A 15,253-nucleotide genomic window follows, 5' to 3' on the forward strand; every position below is an offset into this window, starting at 1 on the left:
GCCCAAACAACTTGCTCCTGGCTTTTAAGAGAAAGGCTAAGCTGCTATAAGAACCCCAAATACACAATGCCTTAAGTGAGATAAATGTTTATTTCTCTGTCATGTAATAGTTCAGGGTAGCCTAGTGGGCCAAGTCTGCTCTATGAGGACATTCAGCAACTTGTATTCCTTCCAAACTGAAGCTATGCTTATCCCTGGGGCTCGTTCCTCCCATGCATGGTCAGGCTATCACTTACCCATATCTAAGGTCTAGGACCTTAGCCATATTCAAGCTTCTAGCCATAAGTAAGGTCACAGAGAGGAGACACAGGGAAAGTAACTTCCTTTTAAGCAAGTGAGGCACAAGTTACACTCATCAGTTCCAGTCATTTTCCATGGTAGTACTAAGTCCTATGGCCATACCTCACTGCAAGGGGGCTGGGAAATATGGTCTTTAGCTGATCACCTAAGTCCAAGCAAGAATGGAAGGGGAGTCACTAGCCATCTGCCATATTCACGTAATAAGTGCTACACTTGATGAGTAAACAATTAATTGGCACACGGGATAACACTTCTCTCTCCCATCCAACACTGATCTAATGGAGAGATGCAAAAAAGGAAAAACAGAGACAAAAATATCATCTCTACTACTTTAAGAGGCCAGGTTGAAGGTTATGGCTTTATGTTTGTTAACCACAGGAGCTTTATACTGCTGAATCTCAGAATGAGGCAGACATAATCAAATTCAAGGCTGCATCAGACCAAGGCAAGTCTTCCTTTGTGACAGGGAAGAAAGTGTCCTGGAGGAGCAGGAGAACATATGCTCTCTGCAGGCATATTGCTCCCAAAAGGAGGGATGGCTGGAGTTCACCCAAGGATTCTAATGCTCAATAATTCTAATCAAATTTACTAAATATATCACTATCTCCTCCTCTCAGAGGTGGTCTGAGTGAAGCAGCAGACACAGCCTGGCACACATTCCTTCCTAAGAGTTAGAATGAGGAGATCAGACATCTGGATATCGATGCATTTCTAAAATCCCGGATGCTCCACCACCCATCTTCAACCCCCTTCACTTTAAAGCTAATCCCTCCACAATTCCTCCATGCTGAATCTCTGCTCATACTAATTACTATGGCATCAATTTTGCCCTCTTGCTTACCATTAACATTTTTTTTTCTCCACTGATTTCTGCTCCACAAGTAAATGTAACCATTATCTTTCCCATCCTAAAGAAAAACTTCCTTTGGCCCTGACCACTCTTGTAGCTATAGTATAATCTCTGCTCTTACTTTCATAAGCAAGCCTCTTGAAAGAAGAATCTAAATTTACTTCTTCATTTACTGTTCATTCCTCAACCCAATGAAATCCAGTTTCTGCCACTACCACTAACTGATATTGCTCTTACTAATTTCCAATTAAATGGATGTCAGTCTTTATCTCATTTGACCCTTCACAATGATTAATACTTGTGACCACTCTACATTTTTTGGAAGTCTTTCCTCTCTGAGGTTCCATGAAAATCCTCTGTTTCTTTTTATTTCCTTCAAAAGTGTTTTCATTCATTCTACTCTACAAATATTGGTATTCCCCTGAAATTCATCCTCAATTCTCTTTCCTCAATATACATGTTCTCCTTGGCTAAACATCTAAATCAAAATCACCAATATACTTAATTACCGATACACAATGATTTCCAAATTATAACTCTAACCTAGATCTTTTTCCTGGGCATCATACCTGCGAATCCCACTACCTACTAAACATCTCCTGCTGTGTGCCTGTCAAAGCCAGCATGTCCAAACTGAAATTCATCAACTCCCCCAACAAACCTTGATGTTAACATCCCCAGTCACCCTGGTCAAGAACCTGGGAATAATCTCCCGTGTTTTTCATTTCTTCAAAGGTTTCATTCAATTCTATATAAAAATTACACTCAAACAAATCCCTTCTTCATCTCTGCGATCAATACCTTATGGATCCAGATGCATATATATTTACCTGGGCTACTGCTTTGGCCTCTAATATTTCTACTCTGGCAAGGATGAGGATCTTTCATACGACTGTCAGAGGGACTGCTCTAAATTATGATGTAAATCCTAAATATTAATAGAAAATTATGGAGTAACTTCTTTTTGTTTCTGGTAACACTAGCTGCATCTCTGTAGCAAAATCCCAATGTTTTGAGAATTTTCCCTCTGCTCCTGTGTTGCTGGGCTCTCCTGGAGAAAAACCATGCAATGCATGGATTGACTTCCTTACAAATTCTTTCCTTACAAGAAAGTCTAAACTCCTTTACATGATGTAGAAGGTCCTTTGCGATTTTGCTCCTGCCTCTGTCTCTGGCTATACCTGGGTATTCCCTACCTTTAACCTAATGTTAGGCAGAAAGACAGAAATGAGCGGGATAGAAAGGAGACAGGGCCCCCCAAAGATGACTCAGTGACTTGATCAAATAGAACCAGAAAGCCAGAAATGGCTCAGAGAGTTAATCAGATGAAGCCACAGGGTCCAAAGAGTGACTCAGGAAATGTCCAGGGTCTCCCCAAATAAGAAACATCAGAGGCACAGGCACAGCACAGCCCCTGTCCCCATTTCACCAATCAGAACAAACCTAGAGAGTTGACAGCTGTCAATCAAGGACCTCTCTGCCCTGTCAAAAACCACATAAAAGAAGCCTCAGAATGAGCATCTACGCCTGCCTGTCTTATCTTAGGCAGGCCCGCTCTGCTACTCTATGCAGTGTATTAAAACTTACTTTGCTTTCTTGACTTTGGTCTCTTGTCTCACTGTATCTGACTTCCCTGCGACACCAAGCCGAGTCCTTTCCTTCCCGACACTGCTACACTGCATCCTCCACAAGAAGCTACCTGGAGTGGCCCTTGCATACTCTCCTTGCTCAGCCAAATTGAGATAAAGGAGCAACACCTTTGAATCATCCAGAACTTTACTTAACTTTAGATCTATCACATAAACAAGAGCATCAAAATGGTGTTCAGTGCTACAGACAGTTCCTTCCAGCAACACTGCCTGCCGTCCATGGAAACATACACCCAACACCCTGGACTCAGGATATAGGGGATAACTTCAAAGGAGTTACCATTTAACTATACTGGAGCTATAACTATATTCTAAAGCAAGATATTAAATGCTAAATTCTTTGTTTCTCAGTTTCCTTCTGCATTTACTCTGAGAGGTCAACTATGAAGCAGGCTGGTCCTGTGTTAGTTCTGAGAGAAGAAAAATGTTTTATACTGACTTGAAATAGAATTTGACCGAAACGGTATTAATTACATTATTTGGGGAGATTTAAAAATAATTCTAAGTATTCTACAGAATGCATTTTAAGTACAACAAACATCAAGTCTTAAAAAATGGCACTGAAATGCTGTTTTAGGATCTGACATAAAAACCTGAGAAGGATTTCTGGACCATTTCCCTAGCATATTTTTGCCACACACACACAAAAGAAGATAGCATTTCCAGTACTGCAGTACATATTAACCTATATTTGCATCCCTTTTTACTCACCTGTCTCCTCTAATTGGCTGTACATCCTTTGAAGAATCATCTCTGTATCTATAGAGTAGGACAGTCTGGGTCCTGTTAATGAACCAGAGTCAAGGTAAAGAGTACTTAATCATGTAATTAGTACTTCAAAAGCATGGGACATTGTCACGTAACTAGCAGGGTGTGACAAGAGTATTTTACTCATATCTCAGTTATTCACCCTCTGCTTCCATGTGTGAAATTTACTATTTTTGGCTTACAGTTTCCTTTTTTCCTCTCTTTTGTTTGTCATTCCGCCTCCTTACAGCTGTTCCTATTATGGAAATAAATTATGTTTAAATGTTCATTGAATAAAGTTGAGTTTTCCAGGATTAAATATTAATTATGTGTTTATATCAACTTTTTCTCAGAACAAAAATCTTTCTGGATTGCTTTGACCTCTGAGGGCTTTATTAAATGGACAATGCTAATTAAAAGATATTTATTGTGAAATACAGTTATTTTTTTAAGGTACACAATTTACAAATAAGATTTACCACTGTCTTCTGTTCTCTCCATTTTACATCTTAAGGACATAGAAAAACTTGTGTGAGGCAGCAACTGGCTTTACTATTGACTTTTCAAGTTTACTTATCTTTTTTATTAAACATAAGATAAAATCTGCTGGAAATTCAATAATTCAACAACTTAATAGTTACTTTTGATACCTATGCTTAAACATTAAAAAGTGCTTTATATAAGGTACCTTAAGTAAGTGAAACTGACGATTATCTAAAATACAAATACCATTTTGAATTAGAGGTTACTTGTGGCTATATGTAAATACAAAAATGGATTCTACCTATTAAAAAATTTAGTTCTATATAAATGCATATACAAATTTTATGCAATAAGAACTATTATACTGTTAGATTTATACAGAGCTGTGCTTATACAGACCACTTCCTAGGGTCAAGAATTAGACGTATGTGTTTTAGAGCTACCTTTCAGATGTCTTCTCAAGTTTACTTCATCTATGGTAATACAACTTTTCCTTTGTCTTTCTAATGAAATGTAGGAACTGCTGAAGCATAAGCCTAAAACTGCCTTGAGCAGGAATGGCTGCAGCAGGCTAATAGGTGGTGCATACATTAGTCTAATGGTCTTTGAAAACATGGAGGTGATCGAATGAGCTAAATGACTTCGCACTTAACGACCAGTGTCTGCAAAAGAGATTACTGACTGTTCGTTCATTCATTCAATAAATGCTTGCTAAACAGCTGATACACGGTAGGCTAGGTGACCGGTGCTAGGAAACCAGCAGAGCGCAGACCACAGACTCCTGTACTCCCACAGTTTACTGTCTAGCTGAAATGCAGACTTTTATGAAGAAATTATAAGTAAGTGTAGGAAAGGACAATGTCCATGTGGCTGTGGACACATAAGCTAGTCTGAGAGGTTACCAATTAAAAAAACATATATGACACTTAATTTTCCTATCACCAGTTATTGAAATGATAGTACTTTTAGATTTAATGTTGGCTAAACACTCCCAACATGTTCACACACACATCCCAACGCTGAATGGCCTAGGACTTGGGAACCCACGTAAGATCAGCTCTAAGCATAAAGGAGACAGACTCTTTTACCCTTGGTGCTATTTTTCTTAAAACTTAGTTTTCCTCCTTTCTTACTATTAAAGTAGCAAGACTCTGAAAGCAAAAATTTGGGTGTGGGCCTAGGGCAGAAGAGTCAAAGAGGCCTCTTTGCTTTCTTTTCATCTAGGCTTTCGGCCAACAGCACAAAAGGAGTCCTTGTGGAACTCCAGGACTCAGCCTTGCCTGCTGGGCCTCTGGGTTAGTGCCAGAGATGTAGTGTAAAGAGCGTGTGTGCGCACTTAGGCTTTTCCGCTGGTCCCCAAAGAATCTGAAGATGGCTGATTTATTTTGTAGGCATTTAGGGGTCCCCCAAAAGCCTCTTCATATCAAAGGTCTATCTAATAGAAAATAAAACAGTATGTTTCTTTCTTTAGAAAATGTACTCAAATATTTGAAATATTTTTGTTGCTCCTTAGGTGTAGAACTCCATTCCCCTTTTACACTCTTCATACCACTTTCAGGAGGAGGGTTGATTGTCCTGGTAAGATCATAGGGTATTGATTAAGCTGCTTTTATCTAAGGTCACAGGTTTCCAAGGGGCTCCAGGTCACCACAAGCCTCTCTCCTGTCTCTTGCTTCCAATCAGCTTGCTGGTAGGACAGGGCAAGATGGTGTGGGCGACAAAGAGGAGCTGTCTTCTCCCTTTTCTCTCTCACCCCAAATTTCGAGCACAAGTTCACTTAAGCAATGCACAGGAGAGCTAGCAGGGTATTTTTGTTTTTCTCTCCATTTCCACTGGTGCTGACTGGAGTCTCAGGACTGCTTTTACAGAGGAGCATTAACAGAGAGAGAAATCCTAGGCTTTAGCCTGAGGCTATTTAGGCCTAACAAGCTCAAGAAAAGAAGCCTTTCATGTGTTCAGCCCAGTTTACTGGAGCTTTGTACTGTGGCTTTAAGCCAAATTCCCAAGTAATAAAATGTTTTACTGTTGTGGCTTGGTTATTTTAGCCCTTGGATTTTGCTTTATGAGACTATACCTTTCAAAGGTATCAGGAAGGAGATAATTAGCTGTGGCAAGTTCAGGGATATCCTTGGTACTCTTTAGCAAAACATGATCAAATGGTCTCCCAATCTCACTCAAATTTCTAAACCATGTGAGCATGAAAATTTATTTAAAGGTGAAAATGCTGCTTTTGTTTGGAAAATACATTTTACTGATATTGGTGTCAGTAATGGCCCTAACAGCTATACCATATACAGAGAACAAGATATTTACAAACCAGGCCATGGAGTTCAAGAAAATCTTGACAGTGAACCCAAGACTGCCCACATGGAACTAATGATACCCATGCTACTGCCCACACCTGAGCTACTCCATCTGCCTTGCTAGGTCTGGAAATGAAGAACTAGTAAATGTTGAGAGATGCCAATGATTTGGATACTGATAATGAACATATCTACCATGAGTCACACTGCAGCCATGTGGTTAAAGTTGTACAATGAATAGAACTACTAATTGTTGTAGAATACCGTGCAGGAGCTTCCAAAAGCCAAATGCTAAGTATTTCCCATTGCACACATGTTTAGAAACTGGTATTATCTGTTTCTAGCAGAAGCATCCTGTCAATTCTGACTTTGTTTACAGAATCTCAAAGGTCTCCACCTGTAAGTAAGGTTTCATTTGCTGCCTCCAGCAACCTGTGAAGTGAGTGGGAAGCCACGGCTCCTCCCTTAGGTAAGTTACTATGCTCACCTGGCTGCTTTTCTCATTCATCAGGAGGTTTCCATGTATAATCTGCAAAAAGAAAAGGAAGCAAAATACTAGTTTTATAGTGAACACCACAAAAACTAAAGCTGGAATAATGTGGATATTGAGGTTATATTCTCAATGAGGATGATAGAAGACATTTTATTTTAAAAAGGCATGGATTTCAGACAGCTGATAAACAGTGCTCTATTCCTTTTTCCTAGATGATCCTATCCACTGCATGGCTTTACTAACCATTAAAATACTCATGCTTTCTAAATTTTGCATCTCTAGGCTGGATTTCTCTTCCATCTTCTAACTGGTATATTCATTTGCTTGCCAAACAACTCTTCGGGGAAAAAAAATGTTAGCTTGATTCATATTGTCTTAAGGCATGCACCAGACTGGTTTTTAGGCTGAGGCTTACTGGTGGTATCTACAGATAAAGTAGGCTAAAGAAGGAAATTTACACAGTCAGCAAAAGCAGATGGCTTCCATCAAACCTGATGTGCTAAAACTGCTTTAGTTTATTCTTTATAACACATTTTCTCTATTTGTGACAAGTAACATGGATTGTTTTTAATTCCAAATTATTTTTATCTTTAACATTCCCCAAAAGTCACTTAAACAAGCTAGGCTAGAAACAGAGACTTTGAATAAACACAATTTACTAGTGGGCTGATTCATGACAGACAGTAGCTGTCCCACAGACGAAATATCTATACAGACATTACCAAAACATGACATGAGGTTCTACCTGGTGTTATGCTAACATACAAATGCTCAAATAAAAATTTCAAAGCAGGTTTATAAATTAACTGGTAGATAACAACAGAAATAATGATCACCCCCAATTTTTAGGCAACTGGAGTTTCAAAAAATTGATCATAAAAGCTGAACATGGGAACAGGAACTCCTGATTGAAATAACCAAGACAAGAAATACTGACCTTTTTATGAGGCCTTAGCAATCATTAAAAAACCTTATTCTAGCCAGTACTGTGTGAATGCATGACTATTCCTGACTTCAGTAGATAACATCTTTGTTTAAACTCAGCTAAAATATTTATGCTCAGAGAGGTATGTTTTTCCAAGATTATTGCTGAAAATATTTGTAGGATTAAGATTTTCTTTAATATCTGTCTATGCTTACCCTTATTTCTCATTTGATTCAACTATATAGCCTATAATAGCAAACATTATTTTATCAGGAGGTACACTTTTTTATTGGTCTGAGAATAAGAGTGTTTTTATACATGAATGTTTTAAATATTAAGAACAGGGCAACTTTATTCTTTGTCCCATGTGATTTTTTTCCTTTTTTGTATTTCAGGCTGAGACTGAACACCTGGAAAGCCCTATTACTGCTTTTATATTTCTCCACTTACATATTTTATTTGAAAACATCCATATGAAAGCCTGGCTGAAAAAAATATGAAAAAAGATTCCCTCCAAGAAGCAAAATGGCTTTCAGCTCAAGAAAAATCTTATTCAGAGTGGAATAAAAAGCTACAAAACTGATTTTTCTTGTTTTCAATTACCCCAATAGTATCATCCATTTGATTTTTTTTTTCCCACTGAGACTGTAGTTTCTCAGTATCATAAATAACTATTTCTTACTTAAAAGAACTTTGGATTGAGTGAGATGTTTAGAAGTTGGGTTTCCTTTTACCTGCATGCCTGTGGATCAGTAAGAAGAGCTCTTCGGCACTACTTTTGCCCTATAGGCACGTCCAGGTAGGGATTCCTCAGACAGAGTACACTCTGGCCTCGACGTCTGGCCCGGCCTAGGTGTCCTCACTTGTGCTGAGCACTTGCACTGCAATCTCCTCCCACCTGTTTGCATGTGTCGACTAAAGCTGATAGCCTTCAACTGCAAAGATCAAAATCAATTAAATTTTTATTACAGAAAACTGGAAAGAAAAGTGTCTTGCCAATGGGTTTCAGCCCTGAGCAAGTTCACTATGGATTCAATGTGACCAAAGAAATGACAGTAGAATGTTCTTGGGGTGAAAGAGTTTATACCCAACTTTATTCCCATGGTGGCAGGTCCATCACTAGAATCCCATCAACTCAGAGCAAGTCTGCATGTAGCAAGACAGTCTCTGCCTCTGGGCCCCTCTGCCTGCACAGCTGACCTCTGAGCCTCTGTCATCGGCATTGCCACCACTCCAGCCTCTGCTCCAGCCTCTCCTGCAGCCTTGCAGCAGTGCCACCATGTCACCCAGAGCACTGGGCAAAGCTCTTTATATAGAGTCAATAGCAACATATTGTCCACACGTGTGTAGTGAGCTAGCCAACCAGGGCCAGGTGAGAATCCTGGCCACAGGAACCTTCATTTTATCCAGAGAGAAAGCACTAAGGAGATTTAAAAAAATCACTCATAAACCTAACATCCAAAGAGAGCATTTTGGTGTATTTCTTTCCAGTATTTTTATGCATACTTATTTCCAGTATATATTTCTTACACACTAAGCCCTCATTTTGTGTGTCAAGATCAGATTGCCTAGTATAAAAGGGAGTATTATACAAGTTCATCATTGAGTGAACCCTTAGAAGTGAGCCAAAACAAAAATTAATATGAAACAGACTGTGGATAAAGTGAAGGTTCCTGTGGCCAGTATTCTCACCTGGCCCTGGTTGGCTAGCGCACTACACACGTGTGGGCAATATGTTGCTATTGATTCTATATAAAGAAGCCCTGCCCAGTGCTCTAGGCAACATGGTGGCGTGGCTGCAAGGCTGCAGGAGGGCAGAGCAGAGGCTGGAGTGGTGGCAGCACCAAGGACAGAGGCCCAGAGGATGGCTGTGTAGACAGAGGGGCCCAGAGGTAGAGACTGGCTTGCTACATGCAGGCTCGCTCTGAGTGGATGGGATTTTAGTGATTGACCTGCCACCGTGGAAATAAAGTTGGGTATAACCCTTTCACCCCAAGAATGTTCTACCGCCATTTCTTTGGTCACATTGAATCCACAGTGAACTTGCCAGGGGCTGAAACCCACTGGCAAGACACCCAGTTAATCTAGGATGATCTCATCTCAAGATCCTTTACTTAATTATATTTTCAAAGATCCTTTTTTTTCCCCCAAATAACCTCAAGTTCACAGATTATGGGTAGACATGTCTTTTGGGGGCCTCTCTTTAACACACTACAATAGCTAATTGTACAGATTCCTTCCTATTGAATATTTAACAGATAGGTGTAAACATTTACAAAGGTAGTATAAGTGTCAATTGACATTAAAGAGACCCAAAAAGCACTGTGGCCTAAGTAAGATAGACATTTATTTCTCTCTCACCTCACAGTCTGGCCAGTAGGTAGGCTCTGCTCAATTAGTTTATTAAGCGTCCCTGGTGCCAATGCTCTCTGCCATGGCAGCATCTTAGCCCACAAACGGGAAAGAAAGCAGAGAGCAAGTCATTTCCGTTTAAGCAAATAAGGCTGGAGTGGCACACATCACTTCCTCTCTGCCATTCCACTGGTGCAGTCTTAGGCACATGGCCACCCCTAGCTTCAAGTCAGACTGGACCATTTTTTTTGCTGGGTGGCCATATATCCAGCTTTAAATTCACTACCATGGAAGGTGGAGGGATGGAGTGGGCAGTAACTAATAGCATATGACAAATCTTACAAACTTTAACTCTCTTAATTATGTATTTTTAAATTAAATCATTGGTGGAATCAACAAAGTTATGCAGCTAATTAAAGCATTCATCATCATTCACATAATAAAGGAAGATATTAACTTCCATGATTTTTAGAAACTCCTAGCTCTGTTTGGCATTATCTCAAATGAAGAAATTATTTTCCTACAGTTCAAAAGTCATTCATTGTTAGAGACTGTTATGGTTAGTCACTGTTATTTTAAGTATCTTTAAAATTCCATTATAAAACACATATATTTTGAGCAATTCATCCTCTGGTTTCCATGAGGTAGAGTTTATCTTGATTTCTTGCCCTCCACCCTTTTCCTCCTCTACATGGAGGTGGAATGCATCACCCGGGAGATGGATGACAGCCAGTGGCTTAGGTTAATGTGTCTGCCCTACAGATTCACGCTTTTCCTCTCGTGGGCTGTTCAAAGGACTAGACTGGCAGCAGGCTGTTACTACTTGGCTCTCACTCTAAGACACATTCTCCATTAACTCTATTCATAATAAAGTTCTGATTTTCTTTTTCCTGACTTGTGTGCCTCTCTCCATTCGATCTGAATTGAGGTGGTGAGGAGTGATTTAGTAATCCCCTCTAACTCCAATAGTGACTGATGTGTTATGAAGCTTTTGTTTCCCACATGATTTGTGAGCACAAAATAGTGAATCAGAAAATTTCCTGAAAGGCTATAAAGACTATGTTTGATGTGTTAAAGGGTAACATTTTTGTCCAATGAAGGGATTTGTTCAGTTTAGACCCAATCTAAAAGTTACTCTTCTAATCAAAAGAAGCAAAATATAACACCTACCTTATCCCACCCTGCTCCATGCTTTCCTCCAACCCCTCCCCTATCCTGACACTACCCAGGCGCAGGACCCAGAGGCTGTAGTCCAATGCAAGAGACAGGGAGTGTTAACGGACTGCAAAAACAAAGAGAAGCTAGTGGGTTATAAAAATTTAGCAATGAGCACTGAAGAAAGCAATGCCCTTAGAAATGCTATTGGTAGAGATTATATTGGTGGAACAATTCAAAAACTGCAAAAAAGATGAAAAGGGGTTTGTACAAGGAGCTGACCATTTTAACAGCCCTGAAAGAGGAAAGGACAGCACAAAACACAAGAGGGTCAACAAAAGCTCGACACCGTAAGAACAACACTCAAAGAGAGAACAGAACAGAGATCGTTCTTTAGGCATGTGTGGCTAAGGACTCAGTTGCAAGGAGGAGAAACTACAAATTAAAGTCAAAACTCCACTGTGTGTTATTATGGGTTCAATATAATTAGGATCAAGTTACTCATATATACTCCCCTCTCCATTTTGTGGTTTCAGCCAGCCTCATTTTATCCTTTACATTGCATCTACAAAGTCCTATGTATTGGAGGCAATCCTAGAGATATTAAAGAATATACTGAGACTGGAAGGACCACAGCTGTTACCTGCAGCCAGAGTTCTGATGCTCAGAGTGGGCACAGTGGGCAAACAGCCCTCTTACATGGTGCCTCCTTAGGAAGGCTTGATCCTACCTGAGTGGGCTGCACGTCACTAGTGAGGTGACCACATGGCCAAACCATCTATCTCTTCCTTTAGCTGCAAAGGCATAACCCACGATACTGACAAGAAAGTGATCTGAAACTATATTAAAGATTTGTTGGACCCCATTTTAAAGATTTTGGTAGTAGAAGATTCTCTAAATACATAAACATAAATATCATAGTATTTCATTTACATTATGGAGCATACTTTTAACAATCTAAGATTCCTTCCCTTTTCCTTCATTCCCCACATTCCAGGTAATCTAGATTATGCCTCTAGGTATTCTCAAATCCATTTCATCTTTTCACAGATGGGTTGAGGTCCATTTTCTTTGTCTCTTGGACATGTAAAATAATCTACAAAATTGTTTCTTTTTCTGATTCTCCACATAGCTCCCAGTAAACTTTCTAAATCCCAATCTGATTTTTTTCTCTTCCAAGCTATAAAAATTCCAGATATTCCCAACTGACTTTAAGATAAAATCAAAACTCTAGAGAAGTGCTTCTGAAGGGGTGGTTTCAAGACTAGCTGCTTCAACATCAATAAGGAATTTGTAAAAAATGCAAATTCTTGCCTCCCCTACCCCAAATCTACAGAAAAAGAATCTTGGGATGGGGCCCAGTGATCTGTTTTTTTTAAATCCCTCTAGGGGAATCCTGTGCCTGCTTATGTCTGAAAACCACTGCTGGGGCATGGTACAATGGTTATGCTATCTGTCTGGCTTCTCCCCAGCTCACAGAGGTAACCCTGTGCATCCACCCTCAGACATTCTCACCACGTTCCAAGATACTGTGCCCTTCGACACTTCTGTGCTCTGGCACTGCCTGTCTCTGAAATGCCATTCTATTCCTCTGCTGTCTGGTCAACTGTGACAAGGCACCTTAAATCCTTTTGCAATGAGCAGGATATAAATCAGTGTATATATATCTTTCAATATCCTGCTCAAATATCACCTTTGCTGAAAAGTTTTTCTGACTCTCAGATTTAGTCATCCCTTCCTCTGTGCTGTCATTGTACATAACGCTCCAGGCTACCGTTGTTTATGCCTCTCACACTGGAAGATGGATACTTCTGGGCAGACTTACCCTCAATATGTCCTTTCAAATGCTAGGATCATAGTAGATGTTGCCGACAGGTAATTACTGAGGAAGATCTCATCTGGTGGTTTAGCAGGCAAGGCTGTCTACTCTTCCTGTGCTTTCTTTTTTTTTTTTTTTTACTCCTTTCTTGCAAATGAATTTGAATCCTCCTTTTCCTGGAGATGTCCCTCTCTTCTTCTCCAAATGGGAATACAGACCTGAGAGGGAATGACGTGAAGCAATGAGGTAAAAAAAAACATAGGCCACATGGGTCACTTTATTACTGAAGATTAGCAGAGTATGCCTTTCCTTTCCTCCTTAACTCATACCTAATAAATAAAACAAACAATCATGCTAGAAATCCAAATTCAAACTAAAAAAATATTCTCTAATCATATGTTTTCTTTCAGTCTTGATTCATGAGAAGAGCTGAAAAGCCGTAAGTACTTAAAGAATGTTTGAAACATATAATTCTGTGCATTTATGCCTAAAAACTGATAGATTTGTTCTGCAAAATAATCAATATCAACTTCTCATCATATTTTCTATACTGGGAAATGAGGCACACTGGTAGAAGAATAATCTTAATTTTCCTTTTACTTCGTTTCTAAACAAAAATTTAAAGGGATATTTTATATAGATATTCCTTGACTTAGGAGGGGGTTACATCCTGACATACCCATCATAAGTTGAAAATACTGTGAGTTGAAAATGCATTTAATATACCTAACCTATTGAACAGCATAGCTCAGCCTGGCCTAACTTAAAACACGCTCACAACACTTACATTTGCCTATAGCTGGGTAAAATAATCTAACACAAAGCCTATTTTATAATAAAGTGTTGAATAGCTCTTATAATTTATTGACTACTGTACTGAGTAAAAATGTATTGCTTGTTCAAAAAGGCAACCTACAATAGGGGAGAATCTATTTGTAAATGACTTATCCAATAAGGGTTTAACATCCAAAATATACAAAGAACTCACATGCCTCAACATCCTAAAAACAAATATCCCAATTAAAAATGGGTGGAGAATCTGAACACTCGCCAAAGAAGATATTCAAATGGCCAAAGGCACATGTGAAGATGCTCCACATTCCTAATCATCAGGGAAATGCAAATTAAAACCACAATGAGATATCACCTCACACCAGTTAGGATGGCCAACATCCAAAAGACAAGGAACAACAAATGCTGGCAAGGATGCAGGGAAAGGGGAACCCTCCTGCACTATTGATGGGGATGTAAACTAGTTCAGCCATTGTGGAATGCAATATGGAGGTTCCTCAAAAAACTAAAAATAGAAATACTATTTGACCCAGTAATTTCACTCCTAGGAATTTTCCCAAAGAAAACAAGATGCCTGATTCAAAAAAGACATATGCTCCCCTATGTTTATCACAGCACTATTTACAATAGCCAAGATATGGAAGCAAAATAAGTGTCTATCAAAAGATGAATGGATAAAGAAGATGTGGTACATATACACAATGGAATATTATTCAGTCATAAAAAGAAAACAAATCCTACCATTTGCAACAACATGGATGGAGCTAGAGGGTATTATGCTCAGTGAAATAAGCCCAGTGGAGAAAGACAAGTACCAAATGATTTCACTCATTTGTGGAATATAACAACAAAGCAAAACTGAAGAAACAAAACAATAGCAGACTCACAGACTGAAGAAGGGACTAGCAGTTGCCAAAGGGATGGGGTTGGGGAAGGTGGGTGGATAGGGAGGAAGAAGGGGATTAAGGGGTATTATAATTAGCAATCACAATATAGGTAGGGCACAGGGAAGGCAGAAGAACATGGAGAAGACAAGTAATGACTCTATAGCATCTTACTACACTGATAGACAGTGACTGCAATGAGGGGAGTGAGGACTTGATAATATGAGTGAATCTTGAAACCAAAATGTTGCTCATGTGAAACCTTCATAAGACTGTATATCAATGATACTTTAAGAAAAAATGTATCAGCTATTTACATTCTTGGTTGTGTGGCTGGCTGGGAACTGCAGCTCACTGAGGCTGCCTGTCCAGCGTCACAAGTTGAAAAATCATTAAGTTGAACCATCGGTAAGCTGGGGACCAGCTGTACTTGTTTTTCTCCCTAGTATCCTTTATGGTGTTAATTAAAGTAGACTGAGCAGCACTTTGTGTGTCCATCGA

The 15,253-nt window shown here is 39.4% G+C and overlaps 1 long non-coding RNA gene across 2 annotated transcripts in view; it reads right to left on the reverse strand.

Annotated features, from left to right (window-relative positions):
- LOC118935994 (uncharacterized) overlaps positions 1-15,253 on the reverse strand; it is a 41,426-nt gene that overhangs the window by 14,727 nt on the left and 11,446 nt on the right. For both annotated transcript variants that reach the window (XR_008996252.1, XR_008996253.1), the window contains 4 exons: positions 13,083-13,294; positions 8,485-8,685; positions 6,820-6,861; positions 3,511-3,582 (listed from right to left, as the gene is read on the reverse strand). This is a non-coding gene — a long non-coding RNA (uncharacterized LOC118935994). The remainder of the gene's footprint in view (positions 1-3,510; positions 3,583-6,819; positions 6,862-8,484; positions 8,686-13,082; positions 13,295-15,253) is intronic.

This window comes from Manis pentadactyla, chromosome 3, assembly GCF_030020395.1.
Source record: "Manis pentadactyla isolate mManPen7 chromosome 3, mManPen7.hap1, whole genome shotgun sequence".
Lineage (NCBI taxonomy): Eukaryota > Metazoa > Chordata > Mammalia > Pholidota > Manidae > Manis > Manis pentadactyla.